General features: G+C 39.5%; 1 protein-coding gene across 1 annotated transcript in view; it reads right to left on the minus strand.

Annotated features, from left to right (window-relative positions):
- Positions 1-24719, minus strand: part of EGFL7 (EGF like domain multiple 7) — a 60016-nt gene extending 35297 nt beyond the window's left edge. The window contains exon 1 of the mRNA XM_051980315.1: positions 24594-24719. The gene's annotated coding sequence lies outside the window, so the exon portion shown is untranslated. The remainder of the gene's footprint in view (positions 1-24593) is intronic.
- Between the last annotated feature and the right edge of the window lie 2144 nt (positions 24720-26863).

Below are 26863 nucleotides of genomic sequence, written 5' to 3' on the forward strand. Positions count from 1 at the left end.
TAAAAATATTTTGATAACTATATTTCAATAGAGCTGGTTTCTTTTGAAATCTTGTGTATTTTATTTTGTGTGTTTCAAAACATTGTTGATTAAAGGCTGTGCTCTATTCAAAAAGTACATAATAATAGTCCAATGTGTTTCCTAGTTTCAGAACTAGACAGGATCTTGGAACATAGAACATAAAACATGAGAATAGAATTCTATAGGTAGGCTTCCCCAAACTGCCAAACATGACATAAAAAACAATGAAGGATGCCAGTTCTATTTACATTTATGCTCACAGAGTTATGAGGTCCAAATGAAGTAATATTTGTGACATGCTTAGGAACCTGACCATAATAACTACTTTAAATAATGCTTATTCTCTTCTCTGCTTCCCTTTTAAGGTTCCTTCTAGCTTGGACATCCTATGTTCTAAGGCTTCTTCCATTACTGGCGTGCTCTAAGCATTGTGCCCTTTCCCCTCCCAGCTGGCTCTGTCCTATGTGAAATTTGGCAGCCAGGTAAGGACAAGAAGAAAATAAAGATGATGCTATAGGATATCAGAGGCTATTTCTTAGGACTAGAGTAAGCAGTGAGGAAGTTTTAACCCACCAGTGAGAATTTGTCACAAAAAAAAATTGCTAAAAATAAAGCCTGTGCTTTGAAAGGAAAGAGAGTAGACAAAGAATCATAGACATGTTAAGGGGTATGAGTGGAAACTTTCCAAACACTTGTTAATGTGCTGTGAAAAATCTAACAAGGATGATGGTGATAATAATGAGCTGCACCATCATCCCAGACCAAACTGTTGCCCACACTCCCCTAGACATCACATTGGTCCATAAAAATGTAAGAATAATGTTTTTAATAGATAGCACCATACCAGTGATTCATTGTCTCCAAGCTAAAGAGAATGATGAGTTTTCAAAACACAAAGACCTCCTAGAGGACAACAAATTAATTTGGGCAAAGAATGCAGGGTCCATGCCTGTTGTCCTATCTGCTCCCAAGAAGGGAGGGCCCATGGCAGACAAGTTTGGATCCTGTTCCTTCCATTCCATAACAAAAAGCAGGGCTTTTGTCCACCTGAGAAAAATGCTGTGGGACATTGACTATAATGGAACAATAACCAGCTAGTGCCTTGTCCCAGGGCTATTTTTATCTGAACCCTATTAAAAAAGATGAGACCAAGAAAACAATGATAGAGAAAAAGGAAATTCCCAAGAATGGCTGGTTTTTAAACAGCTTGAAAAGACTCTCCAATTTGGCTTGATGCAGCTTTCACTATGTGTGCCTATGGACACTCTACCAAACTTGAGGTTTGGTTGGAAAGAACTGGAAGTAGATCCTTTCCTCCACTTCTCATTTTTCCTCCTTACCTCCCCAATCTCAGTGAAATGCAGGGGACTGTGTGGGTATCAAGACCAGGTTCTACTCCTTTTTCTATAGAGAGATGCTTCTGGAGTCAGGAGGCCTGGATCTGAATCCAGCATATGCTGGACTATGAAAATAGCTTGGGTTATTTGGAGATAAAAGTCGTCTCATCTCTCTGCACCTCAGTTTCCTCATCTGTAAAGTGAAGGACTTGGACTAGATAATCCCTAACATTCCTTCCAGTACCTAAATCTATGATCTGGAGACCAGGAATTAATCACTTCTCTCTGGGCCTTAACTCTTCCCAAATGTCAAACAAGGGGGTTTGGAATAGATAGTCTGTTAGAGTTCTTCTAGCTCTAACATTCCATGTTCTATATTGCAGCCCTACATTGTATGTTCTGTGACTTTAGGACTCAAAGCATTGAGCTATTTTTTTTTCCATATCCTTAAAAAGAAAAAGAAAAAAAAAAGAGGCATCTGCTTAGCCCGTCGAGAAATCTGTGTTTCCTCTAAGCCAGGAAACAGGAAGTGAGTGTGAGGGGGAGATTGGGAGCCAGCTCTAAAGAACAATAAAAACTTCTCTCCAGAGGGGAAAGGGAACTGCGTCAAGAGGAATTAAACATTTTTCAGGGGGTGAGGGGGAAAAGCAAGGGAGAATGACCTCTCATTTAAGAGCTTGAAAGAATAAAGGTCTGAGCGTTGGGTGTTGAAGACATAAATTTAGTTCAGAGACTTTTCCTGATGAGAATTCAAAATCTCAATTAGCTGTGTTGTTCAGATTGGGGGTGGGGGCAGAGAAGAGGGAGAGAGGGTCAACAACTAGGTTAAAGACATGGCATTGTAGATTGTTAAAGCTAGAAGAAATCTTAGAGATCATCTAATCTCCCCTTTTCATGCTACAGATGGGGAAACTGAGACTAAGAGAAGTTGGGTAAATGGCAAACTACTACAGGTACTCACATAGTATGTCACTTGTCCAAACTAAAAGCTACTTTCATATTCCCTTTGTAGTCCAAAAGGGCCCAAGCTTGGCCAACATGGAAATAACAAATTCTTTCACAAAATATCTGCCCCCGCCCCTGATCTTTCCCTGACTGTGTTGTATCATGCCTGTGGGTCTTATCATTCTCACAAAGTTATCTGCTCACCAAGGACAAGGACCAACTCTCTTTCTTTATTTCTTTTTTTAATAGTATTTTATTTGTCCAAGTACATATAAAGATAGTTTTCAACATTCACCTTTGCAAGACCTTGTGTTCCAAATTTTTCTCCCTCTTCTCTCTCTTTTCCCCTTTCTAGGCAACAAGCAATCAGATATAGGTTAAACATATTTCCAGATTCATCACGCTATTCAAAAAATATCAGATTAAAAGCAAAAAAGCACAATAAAGGAGAAAAAAGCAAACAAACTAACAACAAAATATGAAAAAACTATGTTTTGATCCACAGTCTCCATAGTTCTCTCTCTGGATGTGGTTAGCAATTTCCATCACATCTATTGGAATTGCCTCGAATCACCTCCTTGGACCAACTCTTTTTTTTCATTTATTCCCTACATTTCCTCCAATCAAGAGCAGCTTCATGTGACTGAAATAAGGAAAGAGTTGCTACCTAGGAGAAAAAGAGGCAGAAAAAGGAGCCTGAAAGTATAACAAACTTTGTCGACTTCTCAGAAGGATGATCCTGGAAATAACAGACTGAGTTCCAGCATTTTAGCCAGGTGATCAACTTAGCACAGAGCTGGCCACGAAGGGGAAGCTCAAAACATTCCTAGGGAGGCATCGTACTTGTGATTTTTCTGAGTGTGGACATCACCCCCAAACTCTGCAGTTTTTATCAATGGATGTGAGCCATTCATCCCCTCGCTCCACAAATATAGAAAGTTGAGTTGAGATCTCTCCTAGATGCTAACATTCCATTCTTCCATGCCAACATTCACATATGCCAAGGTTCCTTTTCCACTCAGAGGTGCTCTGTTCTATATTCCAAGATCCCTTCTAATTCTGGAAGTAGGAAACACACTGGATTTTTATTTTTTCTTGTAAATTGTATATTTTGTAATTGCATTGTAAATGCTTCAATATTTAGGAGAAGGGAGAGATGACTGGGAGCTAGGCTGATGGGGCTTGCTTCACAAAGGAGATAGACTAGACTTTAAACAATGGGTAGGATTTAAAGAAGCAAGTAAGAACTGAGTTTTGTTGCATGCCAGATTGTAGGAATTGGATCAGGAAATGCCTCTAGATTTTAACTATGTCGGGTTTCCATCTCCTTTGTATTTCCTTCAGAGAAGAAATTCCCAGATGGGCACCGGGCACTGCCCACCCACAGCTGTTACTTGCCCATTCCACCCAAGCTCAGCCACTCATGGAAATCATCGGCCTTCATCAACAGCAGGAGCTACAGTGATGTCAGGTGGACACAGAGCAGTCCTGAGGACCACCTTCCTGCGCTGGCTCTCAGAAACGTGCAATGGCCCTCCGTGGAGAATCTATTCTAAGGAAAGATCCACTGCATTCGCCACCCAAATGGCAATCTATTTTGGTCCCAACGAGCAAAGCTAAGCATCGCAGGACTCCTTGGCTGCTGGAAACATTCCCTTATTGTTCCAGGAGACTGTGAACGTTCTATTTAAGAATGTTCCTTCACCTCTGTGGAATTTCCCATTGTTTTTCATCATCAGCCTTGGGTACTGGGTATGGGTAGGTGGTGGGGACCCAGGTTCAAGCAGCCTCCAGATTTTCAGTCGAGGCGTCTAAGAGTTCTCCAAATCTCTTATGACTTGGACGACTAAATGGCTAGTATGTTATGTCCAGGGTCACCCTCCCGATGCAACATTTTGAAGTTGATGGTCTGTGAATGGTGCCCTCTACCCGGCCTCAGTTTTCTGCCCATCTTACATTTGCATGGTACCCTTTTCTTCACTTCCAGTTACCAAGCAGACTTTTCCCTCTCCTTCAACCAAGGAGTGGGCTCTCAGGAAAGGGTCTGACATTGCTCACTTACCACTCACAGGAACATACTGTTTCCCCCATACCCCACAAAGGAGTCTTGCCTCCACTACACCAGTCTTACTTGTTTTTTGGTTGTTGTCTAAACATTCTTTGGGTCACCACATTGTAGATTTAAAGCAGGTTGAGATTTCAGAAATCATCTAGTCCAAAAGCCTCATTTTACAGATGAAGAAACTGAGACCCAGAAAAGTTAGATGATATGGATTCAAAACCTATTCCTAACATTACACCTGATATATTTTCCACTGCATGATGCTACCTTCATCAGGACTTTACTATGTGGGTGCCCTTTATCTAAAGCAAAGGTTCATTCCCCGACAAAGGATACACAAATTTTTTTAATATGTTGATAATTATGCTTTAATATAATTGGTTTCCTTTATAACCCTTACATATTTTATTTTATGCATTTAAAAATATCCTGAGATATTATTGTTCTGTAAAAAATGACCAGCAGGATGAATACAGAGAGGCTTGGAGAGACTTACATGAACTATTTTGCTAAGTGAAATGAGCAGAACCAGGAGATCATTATACACTTCCACAACGATATTGTATGAGGATGTATTCTGATGGAAGTGGATTTCTTTGACAAAGAGATCTAACTCAGTTTCAATTGATCAAGGATGGACAGAACAACTACACCCAAAGAAAGAATACTGGGAGATGAATGTGAACTATTTGCATTTTTGTTTTTCTTCCCGGGTTATTTTTACCTTCTGAATCCAATTCTCCCTATGCAACAAGAGAACTGTTTTGTTCTGCAAACATATATTGTATCTAGGATATACTGCAACATATCTAACATATATAGGACCGCTTGCCATCTAGGGGAGGGGATGGAGGGAGGAAGGGGAAAAATCGGAACAGAAATGAGTGCAAGGGATAATGTTGTAAAAAAATTACCCTGGCATGGATTCTGTCAATATAAAGTTATTATAAAATAAAATAAAATATAAAAAAAATCCAGAGAAGGGATTCATTAGCTTCACTAGACTGTCAAAAAGGTCCATGAGGGAAGGAAGAGGAATAAGTACACATTAAAGCACCTAATATGTGCCAGGCACTGTGCTAAGTGCTTTACAAATATTATTTCATTTAATCCTCACAAAAACCCTGAAAGATAGATGCGGTCATTTTCCCCATTTTACAGATAAGAAAACTAAGGCACAAAAAGGTTAAGGGATGTGCCCAGGGTCACACAGCTAAGCAACTATCCAAGGTTGCATTCAGGTCTCTGAAAGAAAACTCAGGTTTTCCTGAGGCCAGACGCAGTGTTTTATTTGCTGCCCCATCAGCTGCTTCCTTTGATCACCTAAAATAAATAGAATAAGAATTCTTGGACCAGATTTAACAAGTCTTGAGAATGAATTAACTTAATGTACTTCACACAGTGCCATTTGTCCCATCTGTGTGGGGCTTACTTTTAGTGTCGGTCTCTGGCAGTCTAGGTCGGCCACATTGTAAGAATGCTGGCGGGGGGAGGGCTCAGTCTGTAGCTTAGGTTGGACAATCCATCTGTGGCCAGGGGTAGGGACTTGAGTTTAGCCACGGCTGTGGGGTGAAAGGGTTCAGTGTGTGATCAATATACAGGTAATATAAGGGAGAGCAAGATAGAGTATTTTTATATTCTCAATGTGGGAAGAACAGGCAGTAAGTGTTAGAAGCAGTCAGAAAAGTAGATCAGTGAAGACTGGCTGAGCCCTAAATGATAGACAGGACCTCAGTAAGTGGAAGGGAGACAAGGGAGGGTATGCTAGGAAGCAGAAAAGGCATGTGTAATACCTACCTATAAGGGTTACTATCCATAAATAAAGACTGGCATTTCAGTGGTCAACTAAAAAGGAGGGAGGGAGTAGGAGAAAATAATGAAGGAGGGGATAAACAACTGTTAATTATTAATTTTTATTAATAATTTTTAGAATTAATTTTTTTAAGATATCAGTTGGAAAGAAGGGTTCATCGTATTAGTTTAAGACAAACATTGTTGTTTAGCCCACCAGAGCTTAGGGACACCAAAGAAAGGGAATGTAGAGGGCTTTAATTCTTTTCTAAAAGTCACCACTAGAGCCAATGGTGCTGATAAACATCTCCATTCTCAGAAACTACAAGAACAAAGGCCATTGGGATATAATGTTACATGACTGTCCCAGCTTTGGAAGTCAAAGTTAAAGGTTAGGCAGGAATATCCTATATCTCCTCAGTTCTGACTAGCTCTGTAGAAGAGTTGCTTTGTGGTAGGATTTAACACAAGGTAATGCCTTTAACTGCCCCATGCCTTCTCCCCAAGACAAGGGGCAGGGAGGGGCTCAGAAGAGAGACTTCTCTCTTCTGAGAGAACTCCCCTCAGAACTCAGCGATTTTGAGAATCTAAGGTGTTCCATTCAACATCTCCCCACCTCTCACCCATTCATCTCGTTTCGGGGTTTTTTTCTTATCTCTCCCTTCAGAAACTTTCTAGGGTGGACCAAGTCTCTTAGAAAATGCTGCCGATCCTCAGAGGGACAGAGAATTTTAAGTTGTGTCTGTGTCTGTCCTAGCCACAAGAAGACTGGGATCCTATCTTATCTAAATGTTGTATCATCTCTAGACACAACTTTAATGAATGTTTGTTGGGTGAATGACCACCAGCCTGAGGAGATAGTTCTGACTTGGCCTTGGTCTTACAATAGTACAGACCGACAATTATCAGCCATTTTCAGGGAATTGGAGCAGAAGTGTGGGCAGTAGAGAAAGCAGGGTGGGGAAAGAAAGAAAGGCAGTTAGGGTTTGGATTAGTGACAAGTAGGAACTATTACCCACTTTTCCCAAAAGATCCCAGGCCTCTTTCTGTTCCTTCCTAAATTCTTTTCCCAAGCACAGCCATTGAATAGCTACTATGGGTTTTCCCATCTCTGGGAATCATTTTGTAGTCAGGCTCCCCAGGTCTCTCTACCAGACCTACTCCTCAATAGGAATAATGACTCTGTTCACTTATAAGGAATTGCCTCTTTTTCTGGGTAGCACAGTGACTTTAAAAGAAAATAATTTCTAGCCTGAAATGTTAGCATTTTTCTTCATGCCCCAATTTCCTAGACAAACAATAACAAAACTCAATGTAAAGAAGTCAGTTGTCCATGGCAGGAGGAGGAAGGACAAAGTATGGGGCAGGTTTTGATTTTCAACAAGGTTTCCAGGCCAAAGAGCCAAACAGGATGTCCAGCCTCCAGTCTCTTCCTGCCCTCAATGCTGGCCCTCCCCATAAGCACTCACTCAGCATTTCCAGCTCCCTCCCCACCAACTTTCCTGGATGAGAAGATTATCAATGGGTGGGAAGGTTCCCAGCAGGGCTGTAGCAAGGGTGTGGCTGTAAGCAGAGCTAAGGGGGCAGAAGGGTAGTAGCCCCCAAAATAAGAGGCTTTGTGGCATTTGGTCAACTAGAACTACACATTGAACCAAAAATCAGTGTTAAGAATCCCAGTGACCACTTTGAAGCCGAATTTTCTGTCTCCCCTCCTCCTCTTCCCTTTCTTTTTCACAGTTGCTCCAGGAAACAGATGCATTTCAGTGTTGCTTGAAATCCTCTGCTTCCCAGCCACTTCTCTGAAAGTTTGTGGGTTTGCCATATTTCAGCTTGCCTCTCCTCATCCAACTGGTTAAGTTATAGAAACTTTTTAAAAAAATCTTATATTTATTTTTGTTACATTTTGAGTTCCAAATTGTCTCCCTCCCTCCCAATCCCTCATTAGAGAAAGCCCACATTTGATAGAGAAATATATTAGAACAGTACAATACATACTCTCTTATATCAGTACTTCTTTTGGAAGTAGATAGCATTTTCCTTCATAGTTGACTTGAAAGTTCATATTATTCAAAATAGTTTAATCATTCACAGTTATAGTTATAGGGGCTTTTTGCAAACCCATCATTTGAGCAGAGGAAGGTTTGCTCCTCAACATTCATACCAAAAGTCATAGCTTACTCTGTAAGTTTCCCCATTAAAAAAAAAGAAGAAGAAGAAAAAGAAAAACAACTGGGGGAAGGGGGGGGGCGGGGAGAAGAGAAAGCCCAGTCTTTTCTGCACTCCTTTCTATTGAACAACATTGTATTAGTCATAGGACTATATCACATATCAAAACAGTAAACACAAAGAAATAACTCTCCTCAAGAGGACTATAGATAGATTTAGATGCCCTCGGTGACAGATTCTTAACAAGTTATAAAGGGAAGTTCAAGGTATTTGGCAAGGTCCCTGACCTGTAGGAGAATGGCAAGGAAACTCAATGCCCTTGCCAGAGATCTGATCCTGAGAAATGGCTCTTTCCCTAAGGGACTTTACAAAGCAAAGAAGGATCATAGAATCAGAGATAGAAGAAACCTCAGGGGCTATCTCATACAACTCTCTCGTTTTACAGATGAGGAAACTGAGGCCCAGGAAAGTTTTACATATATATATATCCCTGCACACTGGTGTTTTAATAGTGGACACTGGACTGGATTTCCTCTCAAGTCTCTTTGCAAATGGAATCACTCATATTTCCAAGGTGGGATGGCCTGCCTCTCAAAGATTTTGAGATCCAGACCTGTGACAACTGATTTGGGGCTCAGGCTCATGATCCTTACTCTCTCACACCCTCAAATGGATCCCTAGAATTGCTTCTGGAGGGGAGAAACACCCTTGGAGCACTGACCACGGACCTAGTAGCATAAATCCCCCCTTTCCCAATCTCATCATCCTCTGACTCTGCACAGAACCACCGGCAATCCAAGATCAAAAGTAAAGAGAATCTTTCAAGGACTGGGAGAATGTGGAAATTTTGCCCCCCTCCTCTTTCCATCTAAGGCTCAATCCCTCTTCCTCTTTACTGGATGCTCTTAAGACGTAGGAATCCTAGATTCCTGGGATCTATGTGGGCTCCTAAAATAATCCTCCCCTCTCCGTGTTCCCTCATCCTCGTCCGCGTAGAGATTCATCCCAAATGTCATAGTTTACTCTGAATGTTTCTCCATTAAAAAAAAAAAAAAAAAGAAAGAAAAGAAAAATAAACTCATGGCGGTGAAAAGCCGGTCCTTTCTCTTGGCACCAGTAACCCGGGTGGGATTTATCAACCTGATAAAGCTCTCCCAAATCTAGAAAAGGGGGAGCAGGGGATCACCCTGAGGACCATGTGGTGTATGTGTCAAAGTCCATTGCACTGTCTTTCGAGAGCACCGAGTCCCGTGGCGTCTGCCTACCTCGGGCCGGACTCGGCCAATAATTACTCGGGATGGGGGGGCAGGGCCAGGGAGGGGGCTTGGTTCTGTGCCCCTCCATCACCCCCCTCCCCTAACTCCCTCTAGCAGAGCAAACCACAGCTTGAAGGTTAAGTCAAGACAGGAAAGACCTCAGCGGAGATGAGAGTTTCCGGCTCTGCCAGAGAGAGAGAGGCAGGCGGTGTCCTTCTGTCGGCCGAGTGCAGAGCGGAGATAAGTGCACACATGCTCAGCATCACGTCCGCCCTTTGTCCGGCTTTTTTTTCCTCTTCGGTCCTTTCCTGAGCCGGGGGGGCTTCTGGGGTGAGAGGAATGTCGTTTCGGTTGGACCAGGGCGGTCTGCTCCCCTCCTTGGCTCCCCGCCCCCCGCCCCGGGCTTCTTTGTTCCCTCCGAGCTCGCCCCCAAATCCTCCCTTGTTGGGGGCAGAACTGGCCGCTGACTCGGGAGTCCCGAGCCTGGGAGCCCGGAGACTGAGGGTGGGGGTCCCTTCCTCAGGCCCTGCCCAGGGCTGCGGGATCATGGGCTCCGGGGATCTAGGCTAGGAAGGCTACTTTGGTCCGCAAATCTCTTTACAACAGGTTCTCTCCAGAAGTAGCAGCGCAAAGTCAAGCCGTCAAACCGGTCTTTTCGTTCCGCATCACGCCCACATCGCCTCCCCGGCAGGACCACAACCTTTTGTGTTTCTCTCACCCACCACGCTCTCGTACGCGTAACACACCTTCTCTCCCTTAGCAGAGCGTAAATTTCAGGGGCTGTGTCCGCTATCTCTAATCTCCCCAAAGCAAATAAGCACAGCGCTTTGTGTCCTAGTACAAATCCTTAATGAATGAACGAATGATGGTCCATTCCCAGACGGCCTAGAGTTGATCAGAATGAATCATTTTAGAGAGAGGAAATATTCACAATTTAGTCTGGCTGGTCTAGTTCTCCTGCCCCCATTTTGCAGATAAGAAACTGAGGTTTATCCCATAAGGAGTTCTTGAACCCCAGACTATTTGAGGCAGAAAAATCATAGATTACTTGTTATCTACAAGAGGAGAGAGGGGGCAAGGAAGGGAGGAAAATTTGGAACCTAAGGTTTTGCAAGGGTGAATGTTGAAAACTATCTTTGCATGTATTTTGAAAAAAAAAACTACTTTTAGAAAAAAACTAAAAAATCATATAGGCAGTGGACTTCGTCTTCTTTTCTTACTATCTTTCCGAGTTTAGGCAAGTCATTGTATTCTGTGGGTATCAGTTATAGATAATGTGGGGCTTCTAGTTTTAAAGTCCTGTGATTCCATGATTTCGAGTTGGAGAAGGCTTCACATAACTGATAGGACCTCAGCTAAGCTCCTAAGAATGAGTAACTTTGGATAAACAAGAAGAAAAAGACAAATAATTCCCACCCCAAAGACACATGCTTTGTCCAAAGCATCAAGGCAAGGATGGTTCTAGGTCTTGCCAAATATAAGAAGCAAACATAATTTCTTTTGTGAAATATATCCTAATGGAAAGTAATTTGGGGATCATAGCATTTAGTGCTGGAAAAATGTAATAATAACAGCATTTTTGTAGTTCCTATGGCATACAAAGCACTCCATGTAGTTTATTTCTTATTTGGTCTTTGTAACAACCCCGTGATATAGGTGCTATTAGAGATTAAATAATTTGCACCAGGTAAAACTGCTAATGTCTGAAGTGGTATTTGAACTCAGGTTTTCCAGAATCTAGATCCTGCATTTGTGCACTAGGCTACCTGAAATCATCCCAGTCCAATCTCCTCATTTTGCAGATGAGCAAACCACGGCCCCAAAAGGTTATATGAATTGTTCAGTCACAAGATAATGATGATGATGATGATGATAACAATGACAATGAAGGTGAGGATGATGACTAAAACTTTCGTAGCACTTTAAGATTTGCAAAGCTCTTTATAACACATGACACCAGAAGTAAGTCGAGTCCTCCAACTATACCTAGGACTTTTCCTGCTATCATGCTGCTCTCTCCTCTGGGTTTCCACAAACCTTTATTTGTATTTCTCCTAAGGCTTACACTCTGCCTTATGCTCTCTGTTGTTATGAGTATCCCTGTCTTTCCTTCCTTTGTTGATGTTTGGGGTGTTCAGGGAAAACCAGCACCTCTGGTATGAGGGCTTGCTCAGCCCTTTTCAGGGCTATTCATCCACCTTTGGGATCCATCTTTCATTCAGCTCTCACCCATGGCTGCAAGAAGCTGCAGCATGTACAATGACCCCCATCCAGAAAGGCTAAACTAGCTTAGGAGTATCCACAGACCTCAAAACCATAGGTGACTTAGGGGAATGTCTACCCCAAGCATATGAAGACTTCCCCTGGAGAATTAAACAGATGAGAACAAGTTGATCCGACCGCCATGAAGCAGGCACTGTGGGGAGCTTGAACAGACTTCAAAGATGCCTTCCCACTGCATCCCAGGCCATTGCCCATCATCTTCATTTTTGTCTCCCTGTTGAATTCCATGACTCTGGAAGAGTGAGTTTGACAACTTTGTATAATTCTGCCTCACAAATTTAATTAGTGAGCAAGTCACTATCCTGTGATGTCATTGGTCTTCTAAAACAAAGGAAGAGATCAGTCATGTCCAATTTTTCATGATGCCATTTGGGGTTTTATTAGCAAAGACCAAGAAGTGATTTCCCATTTCTTTCTCCAGCTCATTTTATAGATGTGGAAACTGAGTCAAACAGGGCTAAGAGTTATTCAGCTAGGAAGTGTCTAAAGACAGAATCGAACTCAGAAAGATGACTGATTCCAGGTCCAGAACTCTTATCGGCTGGGCCACAAATCTTTTGGAGATACACAGATCACTAGGTAGAGAGAAAGCCTCTTGCCAAGTGAAGAGACTATTGCGCTTGACTCTAAGGAGGCAAAGGTTGCTCTTTTAGCCAGAAAACCTGAAAGTCTTCTCCCAGAATGATTTTTTAAAATGGGTAAAAGACCTTTCTTTGCCTCATTTCTTACCTATCTTTAATTTCTGAATGAGTGTCGTCTCAGCCTAACTGAGGCTTGACTTAATTTTAAAAGGCCAAGGTCTCCCACTAAATCCAGAGCCATGTCCAGAAATCCTGACCTATGTCTTGTCTCTGGTCCCATTTGAGTCCAGAGAGTTCTGAGGCCGGTGACTTTGCACAGCACTGTCTCACTTAAATCCAACTCACTTGCAAGTCATGCTATCACTTTCAAGACATCATGATCCTCCAAACAATAACAAGGAACCAGAGATCAAGCTCTAAGTTTGAAAACAGTCATAACAAGGATGAGGTAAATGACATCCTTTTCTTAGGTACACAAAGTTGAGGGCACAGAAAAACATACAAAAAATTATCCCAAGTGCCCAGTGCCATAAGAATTGAAATGGGAGAAAAAGGGAGGCTTAATATTCTTTTTTCTGTCAAGATAATCTAGACATGAGGCTGTTCTGAGGTACGGGAAATATCTCAGCTGAGCCCAATTCTTCCTGTTCAGAAACAAAGGAAGGTTTCTAAATAAGGTCTTCATTTCCAAGGAGGCTTCTTCCTGCCAACACTTTAACACAATAAGGTCTGGAGTAGCAGTCCAGTGCTTAGAGACTGCTTCCAGGTGGAAGGACTGCATGGTTATAAAGAAAATGCTAGGTCTGGACTCAGGAATGCCTGCATTTGAATCCCTTCTAAATCTCTTCAGATTTTGTGGCCACAGACAAGTCAACTCTCTAAGTCTCAATTTCTTTACTTGTAAAACAGAAGTAATAATACTTGCAATACTTCACAGGGTTAACATGAAGCTCTACTGAGATATCTGTAAAACTTTTTGTAAACATTAAAACACTCTATAAATCTTAGCTGGGGATATTGATAGAAATGAAGGAAGCAGTGTTAAATTGTCTCTCCAACATTAGAGGGATAGGATAGGAAGGGTCTATACTGAATCCACATTCTTATCTAATATTTCTTAAGATTAGTGATAAGCATTGTAAGATGAACAGATAGGTTCATGACTCAAACTGCAGTTGAGGGTTTTTTAATTAAATTTTATTTTATTTTATTTTTATTTGTTTATTTTTGCTGAGGCAATTGGGGTTAAATGACTTTCCCCTCACACAGCTAGGATGTGTTAAGTGTCTGAGGCCAAATTTGAATTCAAGTCTTCCTGCAGAGTTCGCACTCTATCCCCTGCACCACCTAGCTGCCCCAATAAAAATTTATTTTCAATGAACAGAGATATATATTTTTTTCTCTCCCTCCTGCCTCCTTCAACTATTGGGAGAGGAAAAAACAAGCAAACTCTATAATAAACAAGTCAAATAGTCAAGAAAAACACATTCCTTTATTGGTGATGTTAAAAAATTGTGTCACTGCAAACTGAAGCCATTAATTCTGTCAGGTTAAGTGTCTCATTATCAGATTCTCTCAGAATCCCTATTTATCATTTGTATTATTAAGAGCTTTTAAGTCTTTCAAAGTTGTTTGTCTCTACAATGTGTTGTTATTGTATAAATTGTCTTTCTGATTCTATCCACTTCACTCTGTATCAGTTCATATGAGTCTTCCAAAAAGGGAGAACTCTCCACCAATGAAGACGAAATTAGAGCAATAATAAGAAGTTACTTTGTCCAACTTTATACTAATAAATTTGATAACCTAAGTGAAATGGATGACTACCTCCAAAAATATAGGCTTCCCCGATTAACAAAGGAGGAAGTAAATTACTTAAATAGTCCTATCTCAGAAAAAGAAATAGAACAAGCTATTAATCAACTCCCTAAGAAAAAATCTCCAGAACCAGATGGATTTACATGTGAATTCTACCAAACATTTAAAGAACAATTACCCCAATGCTATGTAAACTATTTGAAAAAATAAGGAATGAAGGAGTCCTACCAAATTTCTTTTATGACACAGACATGGTATTGATACCTAAACCAGGTAGGTTGGAAACAGAGAAAGAAAATTATAGACCAATCTCCCTAATGAATATTGATGCTAAAATCTTATATAAGAGATTAGCAAAAAGATTACAGAAAATCATCCCCAGGATAATACACCATGATCAAGGAGGATTTATAGCAGGAATGCAGGGCTGGTTCAATGTTAGGAAAACTATCAGTATAATTGGCCATATTAATAACCAAATTATCAAAAACCATGTGATGAGTCTTCCCAGGTTTCTCAGACACCATCTCTTTCATCATTTCCAGAGTGTTCTACTACATTCATCTACCATAATTTTTTTTTTTTTTTACCCATTCTCCTGTTTACAAGCACTCCTTTAGTTTCCAGTTTTTTTGTGGCTGAGGTTAAAGGCTTAGTTGGAGGTCAGGATTAGGTTAGTCAATATTTAAGATTAGGAATCAGTTGATTTTCAGGATTGAGATATGGCCTGACCTGGGAGACAGAGCAAAATTGACCAATTTACACAAAAGCATACCTTTTCATCATTCATATAATTTTCTAATCACTTAAATAGGCAGCTATGCTTTGCATAGGGTTTTTCTCCCTTTTCAAAGTTTAGAGTTTGAGATAATTAAAGATAAAAGCAAGAGATTTTCCACAAAATGATCAAACTTTCAACTTCACAGCCAGCCCAAATGGGTGCTCCTTGAGGCCCACGAAGCAAGGGCCCTTTACTGGATTCACTGATGTTTAAGAAAGCCGATCTGCATAGGATTAGGGGCTCAGAGGGTCCTTCAGCTTTCTATGAAAGGAAGCAGGACAGAAAGCAAACAGTTTTTGGAAGCAAGCATTTTTGGTGAGCTACCCTAACTAAAGAAACCATTTTTTTCTATGAATAAATCACAAGATGCTCCCCTGATGTGCTTCAGTTACTTCTTTATGCAGCCTATCTTTTGAAGAGGAAAAACTGTTGTGTGAGAATAAAATGAGTATGTGTGAGCTTTAAGGAAATGAAGTAATTCTCAGAAGTGTAAACTCTGGATGAAGAGGCTGAAGGAAATGGAGATGAAAGTAATCAGCACCGTGGAACTCAGGCAAATGCATAAAATTCTCAATCTGCCATGCTGGGCTCTCCTTAACCTCATGGTTGCACCTCCCTAGTCTTATTTCCCACTATTCCCTTTCACACACCCTAACTCCAACCAAGCTGAACTGTCTACCATTCCCAGAACACACACACACACACACACACACACACACACACACACCCCTGTGCCTCCCCCTTAATTTTTCTATCTCCAACTCTTTGCTCTATATGTACCCTCCTTCTGAAATAATCTCCTCATTTCTACCTGTCAGAGTCCTAATTTTCAAGTAAGAAATTTGAACATGGTGTTTAAGGACCCTTTCAAATATGAAATGCTGTAATCTTAAAGCTCTTTTCAATTCTGACATTCCATGTTCTAAGGTCCCTTCTAGCTCTGACATTCCATGTTCTAAGGTCTCTTCCAGCTTTGACATTCCATGTCCTAAAGCCTCTTCCAGCTCTGACATTCCATGTTCTAAGGTCTCTTCCAGCTTTGACATTCCATGTCCTAAAGCCTCTTCCAGCTCTGACATTCCATGTTCTAAGGTCCCTTCTAGCTCTGACATTCCATGTTCTAAGGTCTCTTCCAACTTTGACATTCCATGTCCTAAAGCCTCTTCCAGCTCTGACATTCCATGTTCTAAGGTCCCTTCTAGCTCTGACATTCCATGTTCTAAGGCCTCTTCCAGCTCTGACATTCCATGTTCTAAAGTTCCTTCTAACTCTGACATTCCATGTTCTAAGGTCTCTTCCAGCTCTGACATTCCATGTTCTAAGGTCTCTCCCAATTTGATGCTGTAGTTCTGCGAGGTTGCTGAGCTAATCCCTTGGGCAGAAGAAGCTGACCCAGAGCTGAGACAGCAGCTCTGGAAAAGGGACTAGTAAGAGCAGGGAGCATGGTAGGGATAGAAGCATTCCCCAGGAGCTCTTCTTTGGAGAGATTTTAGGGATGCAGGGAAGACTTCAAAGCAACTCAACATGGATTTGTAGTCACAAAAGCATAGTAGTATAATCATCTGGTCCAACCCTTTCATTTTACAGATAGGAAGTAGAAGAATAAAGATTTAAACTCAGATTCTATGACTCCAATTTCAATATTCCAAGTTCATTTATTTTAAGAAGATTGAATTTGAATTCCCTCTCAGATGCTTACCATCTGGAAAAGTTAACTTCTTATTTTTAAATGGAGAATAATGGCATCTTCCTGAGAAGGTTGTTGTGAGGGTCAAGTAAAATTTTTAAAAAATAAGATAAAGTACTTTGCTAATCTCAAAGCATGATGTAAATGTCAGCTAGTAGTACCAGTATTTAGTATTATTAATATTGTCCCTCTTCTTGTCATATTATACTTGGTGTCTCTCCCAAGGGGAAAATTTTTTAATGGAATGATTCCCTCTTGAGATAGTAATCTTCAAGGACTGATTCTCTCGGGGAAGGAGTATTGGGTAAATAATAGTAGGAAGAATATTGGAATCAGAACGATTATTAGCTCTGGGATTCAAGGCAAGTCACTTAAAAAATTTTATAAAGCTTTTTATTTTCAAAACACACTCATAGTTTTCAATATTCACCTTTGCAAAACCTCGTGTTCCTCCTCCCTCCTCCCTGAGATGGCAAGCAATCCAATATATGTTAGATGTGCCATTCCTGTATACATATTTCCACAGTTATCATACCACACAAGAAAAATCAGATCAAAAAAGAAAAAAAATGTGAAAGAAAATAAAAAGCAAACAAACAAACAACAACAAAAAGATGAAAATGCCATGTTGTGATCCACCCTCAGTCCCCATGGTCCTCTCAGGTACAGAAGGCTCTCTCCATCACAAGTCTATTGGAACTGGCCTGAATCATCTCCCTGTTGAAGAGAGCCACATCCACCAGAACTGATCATCACATAATCTTGCAGTTGCTGTGTACAATGATCTCCTGGTTCTGCTCACTTCACTCAGCATGAGAGTCCAGGTCTTTCTGAAGTCATCTCTAGGCAAGTCACTTAATCTGTTTTCTCAACAATAAAAGGAGAATAAGAATAGCACCCACCTTCCCTGATTTTTATCAGGATCAAATGAGAAAATATTTGTTAAGTGCTTAACACGGTGCCTGGCCCATGGTAGGTACTTAATAGATGCTTGTTCCCCACCTCCCACTCTCACCCCCAGCACTTTCCTGAGGAATAAATAGTAGCTGGGTGCTAGGTCCGGCATCTTGAAATAGCTTTGCAGAATGGGATCCTGTAGTGAAGGTGGCCATAAGCTGGGAAGATCAACAATAGCAGGAAAAAGTCTACGAGCTGCTTTGAACTCCCCGCTAAGAATGGGCGCTGTCCTTGCCTTCCCTCTCCTATCCCCTGCCCCTCTGCCACCTTCCTCCCACCCCCACCTTCCTCGGGCTGGTCCTGATAACAGCTGGAATGCTGCCTCCCCTAACACCTCCAACACAGCTGGCAAAAACAGGATGGAAAGTTAAAGCGGGGACTGTCCAGCCTCCCACTCTCTTGACTGGATAAACACAGGCAGGGGAGGGGGACCGTTGCTGCAGAGGCCCCAGGGGGAGCAAGCTCACAGATGTTTGCATCCAGATAACCTGTGGCTACATTTTCAGCTGTTTGTCTAAGCATGGAGTAGCAGGAGAATAAAAGGGGAAAGGGAGGGGCATCTGAGGTATTTCTCTGAAAGTTCCTCTTCATCTAAGAGAAAAAACCTCAAAGAGTTGACTAGCATCAGGCTTCCTTCTTGCCACAAAGTTTCTCTAAAATGTGGTCTTAATAATTATATTGCTTATGTAATTCTTTTCCAACCATTAACTGAGATCAATATTTTTTATATTAGCTAGAACAGAAAACTGTCTTGTGCAAAGAGTGCATTACACATTTGCATCATTTTGTTAAATAAATTATTTATTCTTGTGTTAAAGCTGAAGATGGCTACTAGTCCTGATTTGTTGGGTAATTGCTTAATAATCTGCATTGCTTAATAAATTGATATGATAAGAAATTTGAACCTTTGTTTCCTGAGTCATTTTTTATCTGCCACATTCACCCATAATCAAAATGTAAGCTTTGTTTGGTAATTGACCTGTATAACAATAAATTGATATACTCAGGCTCAAAAATTTGTTTCATCTACACAAATCTATTAACTATTCTTATTCATATAGAATAATACCAATTGTTTCCTATTTACTTATGAATAAATTCCTTAGAAGTTTATATTTAGAAATATACAAGTCTTTAAAATAAAATGAGAATATCCTCAGAAAACAGATCAAATGATTAACAAGCAGGTTTTTTACTTTCTTCTATTTCATTTAAAAGGCAGATATTTTTATAATTCTGGATCAGAGTATAAAGTTGAACACCTTGCACTGATTTATATAGAAGACTTGGTTTTTTCAAATCCAGCAAATACACAAATTTTTGGCATAAAATGCATTTGATTTATTTTTATTTTATTTATTATGCCTTAAAGTTAGAGATTTTGTTTTTAATTCAAATACCATTGGAAATATTTTGGCACAAAAAGAGTGTATTTCACAATCTTATAAAAGTGTTCTATGTTCTGCCCCCAATTCCTACAAAATTTACAAAGTCTGCCTTTTAATAGATTTGGTTAACGCTGATTACTTTTGAAACAATTTGAAAAACTATGTAACTTCTTACTAGTGTTTCTGGATTTAATGATTTTCAGTGAAGCATGTGGTGTATTATGTTGCATGAAGGGCCACATTTTAAACAACTTCTAGTGGGTCTTCCTTTTGTCCTGACTTCAATTGAATCCTGTCAGTACAAAGTCCAGTACAGTTCTCCAGAGTAAAAAAAATGAAAACAATTATCATATTTTGAAATTTGACTAATTATATTCTTTCAAACAATATGCATTTTTTTGTATTTTAATTTGTCCATTTTTACATAAATTTTTTAAGCATTCAGTTTTACAAAATTTTGAGTTTTAAATTTTTCTCCCTCTTTCCCCTCCCCTCTTCCTAAAGTGGTAAAATGTGCAATCATATACAACATATTTCCATTAGTCACAATTGTGAAAGAAGAGATGGACCAAAAGAAAAAAAAACACACAAAAAATAAAATAAGTGAAAATAGTATCACTCAATCTACACTCAAAGTTCATCAGTTCTTTATCTGGATGTGGACAATTCTATTTTTAAAAATTCTCTTGGTGTAGTATTGCCATTAACAGGTTTGCAAAATAACAGGTATTCACAGTGGCTACTGCAATGAAATACTAGATATATGTTATAAAATGAGCATCTTTAACTGAATCTATTTTTAAAATTTATTTGTGGTAACAAATTTTTTAAAAATCTAGCTTTTCAATGAGCTAATTGCAAAGACCTTCAAATATATAGAAAGAATTCTCATTTCCGCTCTATTATTTGTAAGTAGACCATTCAAAGAAGTTTTGCATATAATTTGAGAAACATTGCTTTAATCATATCAGCAGCTGCAAGTAGCAGTTTTTCTTTTTGAATGAAGTTTTCTGTAAGTTGCCTTATATGGTGCTAGTATTTCTCACATGTCACCTATGTGGTTTTTGAGAAAGTAGATTTTTGCTAATTAAAAGCATCTTTTGACCCACATGTGCAAAAATGTTTGTGGCAGCCCCTTTTATAGTGTCAAGGAACCCCCATCAGTTGGGGAATGACTGAATAAGTTATGGTTTATGAATATAATGGAATGTTATTGGTCTATGCCCATCAGTTGGAGAATGACTGAATAAGTTATGGTTTATGAATGTAATGGAATATTATTGGTCTATAAGAATTGATGAGCAGGCTGATTTCAGAAAAGCCTGCAAAGACTTATATGAACTGTTGCTAAGTGAAGTGCATAATGCCAAGAGAACATTGTACACAAAACAACAAGATTATTTGATGATCAACTGTGATGGACTTGGCTCTTTTCAACAATGAAGTGATTCAAGGCAATTCCAATGGAAAGAACCATCCACGTGGATCCAGAGAGAGAACTATGGAAACTGAATGTGGATCATAGTATTTTCACCTTGTTATTGTTATTTTTATTTATTTGCTTGTTTTTTTCTTTCTGGTGTTTTTATTTTTTTATTTTTTGGTCCCTTTTGATCTGATTTTTCTTGCACAGCATGATGAATATGGAAATATATTTAGAAATATTGCTTATGTTTAACTTATATCAGATTTCTTGCTATCTTGGTAAGGGGAAAGGGTAGAAAGGAAGGAGAAAAATTTGTAACCTTTTGCAAAGGTGAATGATGAAAACTATCTTTGCATATATCTGGAAAAATAAAAAACTACTTTTAAAAAGCAATTAGTTTTTCTGGACAAATTTACCTCTCTCGCCAATGTATTCTGCATATAAATCTTCAGAATGTTATTTTAATTTAATAGGTTTTATGCTAGCTGCAGCTAAAGCATTTATGCAAAGAAATAGGTTTTTGCTCTTCATAAATAAAATCTTATGAAATTCTATGAAAAATCAAGTGGATTGTGTTTTCTGGATTGTGACTTTTTACTTTGTACTTTTCCATAGTTCTGCTACTTAATTTCTTTGGGGTTTTTAATTAAATCATTGTTTTTTACAATTTCAATAATTCTATGGATTTTCTCTTAAAATCAGTTATTTATGTAAACATACTGAAATGATGTTATTTGCCTTTTTAAAAATCAGAAATAATAAAATTGGCATTTAAACTTGAATATAATTTTTTTTTTAAAATAGCATCTATAATTGTTCTGGAATTTCAGGGCTATTTTAAAATTGAGGGTTGTTTGTTTTTTTGGGGGGGTTGGAAACAATTTATTATATAGCAAATGAAAGTGAATGACACTGAGAAATAGAATAGCTGTTACTATACTTCCATATAGATTGTTTACTTTTACACACTTCATATTTAAGCACTTATTGCCACATTATTTCTGTAACATGAGTTTATGCTAAATGATGTCAAATTTTTCCTGAACTGAGATTCAGCACTCACCAAGTCAAATCATCAAACTTTTTATGAGTCCTGCATTCAATAAATTACTCTACTACATTCACTGTCAGCTATGTGCTTTGGACACCATAAAGCCCCTCAATTTGGCCTCTTCCCAGGCTCTTTTCCACAGCTCTGAGCTGTGGTCCCCTGGAGCAGGTCCCACTTGGTCCTCCTATTAGCTAGAGAAAAGCTCGAGCCTTCCCTCCACACTGACCAGATGCTGCTGGGGAAGGGAATGGCTCTTGGGCAAATTGTGCCTTCCCTCTTGGGGGCTGGGAGGATGTTGGCGCTTCTCTATCCAGCTGGCACGTAAGGGGGCGGAGACGATGTCATTGCTCTGTGATCACTAGGAATGGCCATGGAGAGCCTCATTACTGCTCACCACTATTGGGCACTCTCCTCTTTTCTTCCCACCTTCCTCCAAAGGAACATGATTTGCTTTATGAACAAAATGATTTGTATGATTTGGGGGAAAGTGGTGTTAATAAAATCCATCTTGGACCCTGTGCTCCTTTTTGGTTAGAGAAAAAAATTTCACATTTGGTCTCACTTTATTAATTTTGATTTTTGTTTTCATTCCAAAAAAGTAGATCTATTTAGGAAGGAGTTGGACTTGGAAAAAATTTTTCTAAAGTGATTTCAGGCATTACTATTTCTCTCTTTCTCTCTTTCTCCCTCCCCCCTTCTATTTCTTTCTCTCTCTTCTCTCTCTCTCTTCTCTCTCTCTCTCTCTCTCTCTCTCTCTCTCTCTCTCTCTCTCTCTCTCTCTCTCTCTTTCACACACACACACACACACACACACACACAGCCTCTTGCTTCACTGTGTTTGGAAAATTCTGTTTTAGAGTATAGACTTGGGAAGGTGGGGTAGTGTGGGGAAAAGGAGGAGGGATTTACATTTTATATTTGCTCTTTGACAGCAAAAAGAGCAGAATTAATAGATATTCTGAAGATGTCCTGGCCCAGGCACAATTAAGGGTAGCACAGGGTCCAATAGGAGAACATCAGGAAAGAAAAAACCCAAGTTTTGTGAGGCTAGTTCTAGAACAGCCTACAGATGGGTGAAAACCCTGCTGCAGAGGCCTTCCTCAGTTCTCCCAAACTAACAAAGACAAGTCCTTTCTTAATAGAACTGTATTATCCCAGTGGTAAATCTTGCATTGGATTAATCATCATTTTTGATCCATATGCAAATGGATCCTTTCTATCCACATGCTCCTTTTACCCTCCCATCACTTTTGGTAGGACCAATGGTAATATTGTTAGTCTATCGTATCACAAATGAAGAAACTGAGAGTTAAAAATTTTAAGTGACTTGTTTAAGTCATGTAAACCAGCAACTAACATTAATCTACCACTATGTGTCAGGGACTGTACTAAGTACTGGAGATATAAAGAAAATCAAAAGAGATTCCATACCTGAAAGAGACACTATGGAAACAAGTGTGAACAGACAAGACATGTAGGCAGCATAAATTAGGTTAAGTCATCACAGCAAGTCAGTGAGAAAACCACTTACTGGATCAGTAAGTGGCAGATGAGAAGACGTGAAAGATTGCACAGATAGAATGGATAGACCTTGGTTCTTTAAGGGGGACTAAGTAATTACAAAGAGAGAGGAGTCATCGCATCTGGCTCAGGAACTTCCTTTTCAGCATTCTTTCTTTCTAGTGAAAGTGATTTTTATGTGTGCATTATTTTTGCTGTTGTTGTTTTTTACTCTCTCTTTTGTTCCATCGTACCCTACCTTGCTTTAGACATATATGTGTGTATCATGTAGCCTTTAGATAAGATGATAAATGCCTTGGGTCAGTCACTTAACATTTGCTAAGCTCCTTTATGTGCCAGATAAAAAAAGCAAAACAGCTCTGGCTCTTCAGGGAGTCCAATGGGTGGTGGTGTAGTGGAGAGAGCATTGCCTGGGGTCAGGAAGGCTCATCTTTCTGAGTTCAAATATGGCTTCAGACATTCACGAGCTGTGTGACCCTGGACAAGTCCTTTAACTCCATTTGCCTCAGTTTTCTCATCTGTAAAATGAGCTGGAGAAAGAAATGGCAAACCACTGCCATATCTTTGCCAAGAAAACCCTAAACGGGATCTTGAAGAGTCAGACATGACCGGACAACAACAAAATGCACAAAAAAGATTTGGGATAGAATAAATTAGGGATGTCCCCAGAAGAAAGGCATTAAAGAAAAATGGAAAAGCCTTCTTAAAGAATGTGGTACATTTCTGACAGAAGAGATTATGACAATTTTCTTTCTTTTTTCTTTCTTTCTTTCTCTTTCTCTCTCTCTCTCTCTTTCTTTCAAGAAAGTGCTTTGTAAGTGATTGTTGAATTGAATCAGATAATTGGAGATAAGAGGTGTTATGGAGACAGAAAAGGCAAGGTTTGGCAGCTGATTGCAGAGTCAAGGTCAAAGAGTATAATATAATGAACCTGGAAGATTAGGTGAATGGTGATGCCTTTGACAGAAACATAAGGGTTGAAAAGGATGGTTTTTAAGAGAAAGTCCTATCTCTGGGCTTAGTTTTCCCCATCTGTAAGATGAAATGGTTAAATGAAAAGCTCTCAAAGCTCCCTTCCAGCTCTAGCATTGTCGTTCCCTTTGCTTTTCCCATCTTTCTTTCTTCTTCCTCTCTTCCCCTTATTCTCTGTCTTACCCTTCTCCTTAATTCTCTCTCCATATTCTGTCCCAACTCTTGTAACCTCAGCAAAGCTACTGACTCTCTCCTAGGACCCAGCTGTCTTCCTTGAGACAGGGCTCTGGTCTGAGAGAGCACATCCAAAGGGTCACGTTCCTGAGAAAGACTTGGCAGGGGAAAAGTACACACTTCATTTAAAAATAACAATTACAATTAAAATTAAATCTGTCCTCTGGACTTCTTATCTGAGTGAACCAAAATAAGGCAGAGATAAACTTGGGGCTCCCCAAGGGTTGATAAGAGAAAAATGGGATACATATCCCAACTCAGGCTATAAATTAAGAAATTAGCCCTTTTAGATAGAATTAGATAGAATATAACTTACCACTTACTGGTCCTCAGTTGCCCTATCTGCAAAATGGGGATCCTCTGCACAGACCATAAAAAATGTCAGAGCTGGAGCCAGGAATAGTAGGTAGCTTTGCTGGATGAAGAAATCAACCTAAATAGCATTAAGATCTGAATGGACCGAGATCCATGAATTATCCTTCTTAACAGAACTTTGGGAAGGAAGTGATCCATTTGTTACAACAGGAGGAAGGCAAGGGCAGAGAGCACAGGATCCCAGAACCTTCTGTCCCAAAATGTTATCAACAAAAGACATGGCCTTCCCTATTTCTGTTGAGGACACCACTATTCTTATAGTCATCCAGATTTATTACTTCCTCTACTTTTGACTCTCATTCAATTCTCATATTTGATCAGTTGCCAGGTATTGTCAAACCCGCCTCTACAACACCTCTTGCATCCATCCCCTTTTTTCCATTTACCAAAATCCAGACCTCCATCACTTCTCACCCACCTGTTGGATTAGTATTGAACGTGATCTCCTATATCCAATCTCTCTCCTTTCCACACAAGTTGCCAAACTTGGAGCGCAAGTCTGACCTACACTCCCTGCTCAAGAAACAACCTTGGCTCCCAATTACTCCCTTAAGATTAAAATACAGCCTCCATCTGTCATTTAAAAACCTTCACCATGTGATATCAGCCTGTTTCTCCATTTTTATTATACATCGCTTACACATGTAACGTCATTCTAACCAAGCTGATGTCTTGCTGCTCCATATATAAAACATACCGACACCTGTCACTATTCCTCTGCTTGGAATGTTCTCCCTCCTTTGCCTCTTGAACTTTTACATTCCTTCAAGACTCAGCTCAAGCATCACCTTCCATAGGAGGCCTTTCCTGCTTGCCCTTGAAATTACTTTATACTTAAAAAAAATATTTGCAATTACTTGTTTATGTCGCATGTGATTCTCCCGATTTCTTAGAGGACGGGAAGTTTTTTCCCTCTTCTCTTAGCACCTAGAACAGTGCCTGGTGCAGAATAGGTGTTTGATAAATAATCATTCACTTTTTCTTGTGCAGTATGCTATTTGTGGAAATATGTATATTGGATTACTTGCTGTAGTCCAGGGGAGGGGTTGTAAGGAAGGGCGGGAAACAATTTGGATTAATAGGTTTTACAAAGGAGAATGTTGAAAATTATCCATACATATATTTTGAAAATAAAAAGCTTTAATAAAAATTTGAAAAAAATAAACGTTCAGAGCTCAGCTCATGTTTCCTTCTTCACAAGTTCTTTCCCCATCTTTTCCAGTGCCTTCTCTCTTCCCTCTCCCCAGAATGATCTTGGATTTATGAATCTATTTTCTACACACTTCATAAATGGGATGCAACATGGGGTGGTGGTAGTTTGAGAGTTGCTGTGAAACTCAAAAGAACTGTGTTCAAGTTCTGCCTCTGATCTAAACTGACTAAGTGATTCTAGGTAAGCCATAGCCTCTTGATCTCCAGGAAACTCTCAAAGACTATCACTACATTGATAAAGGGAATTTCCTCATCCAGGTGTTCCCTACTCCAAAGAAGTCCAGTCTCTATGCCATATTAAATATCTGTGTTTAATAGTGGGAGAATAGCTGAAAAACTGGAGTATGTTGATGTAATTAGAATTCAGCATTATTGCACTATTTAAATGATAAATATGAAAAATATAAATAAACATGGGAAAACAGATGAAATAATATAATGTGAAGAAGGCAGAAGAATGGCACGTAAAAACACTTTTTGCAAATTGTAGGAGGTGAATGTAATGAAATATTGCTGTTCCATAAGAATGATCAATATGATAACTACAAAGAAGCATGGAAACATCTATGAAGGATATAGAGTTAAGTAAGCCTCGAGGGGCATGTAGGTAGCACAATGGATAAGAGTGGTTTGTTTGTTATCTAGAAAAACTGAGTTCAAATCCAGCCTCAGATAAATCCAGTTATATGATCCTGGGGCAAGTCATTTAACCCTATTTGCCTCAATTTCCTCAGCTTTAAAATGAGCTGGAAAAGGAAATGCGAATTTCAGTATCTTTGCCAAGAAAACCAATTAGAGTCACAAAGTTTAAGTCACATAAACAATAATAGTAAGCAGAGTGAAGGAAATCATATACAAAATGACTGCAACAAAGTAAAAGGGAAGAACCATTACAAAAAAAAAAAAGGAAAAATCAAAAATGGATGTTACAAAATGACAAAGAATAAACATGGCTGGCTCCAAAGAAGATAGAAGATACCTCTCCTGTGCAGAAGTTGG

Source organism: Antechinus flavipes, chromosome 2 (assembly GCF_016432865.1).
Source record: "Antechinus flavipes isolate AdamAnt ecotype Samford, QLD, Australia chromosome 2, AdamAnt_v2, whole genome shotgun sequence".
NCBI classification, from domain to species: Eukaryota; Metazoa; Chordata; class Mammalia; order Dasyuromorphia; family Dasyuridae; genus Antechinus; species Antechinus flavipes.